Raw genomic sequence first — 1,037 nt, forward strand, 5'->3', positions numbered from 1 at the left:
TGAGGAAGGTCTGGGTGTGGAAACACTTTCTGTTGGAGGAGAGGCCTCCAAAGAGGTCCTGGATGCTGCTTTGACATTTGCCGTTCCTGCTAGGATCGTAGCCTTCTGCTGTTTAATGTTATCAGCGGCTGAAGAAATATAGGCTGCTTTGGATGAAGTCTGATGCTTCAATTCTCTGGTTTGCTGCTGTGATTCAGGATATTCACTGGCAGATCCCAAGTTCTTAGTACTATAAATTGCACTGCCTGCAGTCTCTTTTTTACTCAGAGCTGTTGCAGCCCCTTGATCGACTCTGTTAAGAAGATCCTCTGCCCTGCCAGCAAGATCGACAAGCCAAGACATAATGGATGCCTACTGATTGACAACACTGAAACTCCAAAACCATGAGCTGCAAGAAAAACACAAAACACAGTTATTACAATGCAAACACAGATCATTGGATCAAGCTCATCTCCGCGGTATACTATGTGTTAGTCAAACGTACTGACAGGGGCGTCAAACATACAGCCCAAGAGCCAGATCCAGCCTCTGGAGCTCTACAATCTGGCCTGCAGCACGTGGAGTCAGTGCGCATGGGCTGGGCCAGATGGGCAGCACCTGGTCCAAAGTGGGCCTCGCCACAGCCAGTCCGCTGGGGCACAGCGCATCCTGCGCACATGCGCCACGCGAGGCTGGTCCAGCCCTACGCTGGCTGTGGTGCATGAGGAAGGGCTAGCACTGGACCCAAACAGGCGCAGGGCCAGCACGCAGGGGCCGGCTCGGGCACTGCAGACCGGCTGCGAGTCCGACAGCGGCTCCAGCCTCACGGCCAGGCCCTCCCTCGCAGGGACAGGAGCAGCTGCCCAGCCGCCGGGCCCCGGCATCGTGGAGGAGCGGGGCAGAGCGACCCCTGCGCATGCGGCACAGCTCGGCCACCCCGCCCGAGGCACCACCGTGCCCGGCCCGACACCCCCCGGCCGGCCCGGCCTCGTCTGCAGCGGCCCCTAGCCGGCTGCCTCCGGCCCCGGCGCCTCACCTCCTCCCCCGAGCCCTGCAGC

This window comes from Gavialis gangeticus, unplaced genomic scaffold (assembly GCF_001723915.1).
Source record: "Gavialis gangeticus isolate Ggan-Ray unplaced genomic scaffold, GavGan_comp1, whole genome shotgun sequence".
Lineage (NCBI taxonomy): Eukaryota > Metazoa > Chordata > Crocodylia > Gavialidae > Gavialis > Gavialis gangeticus.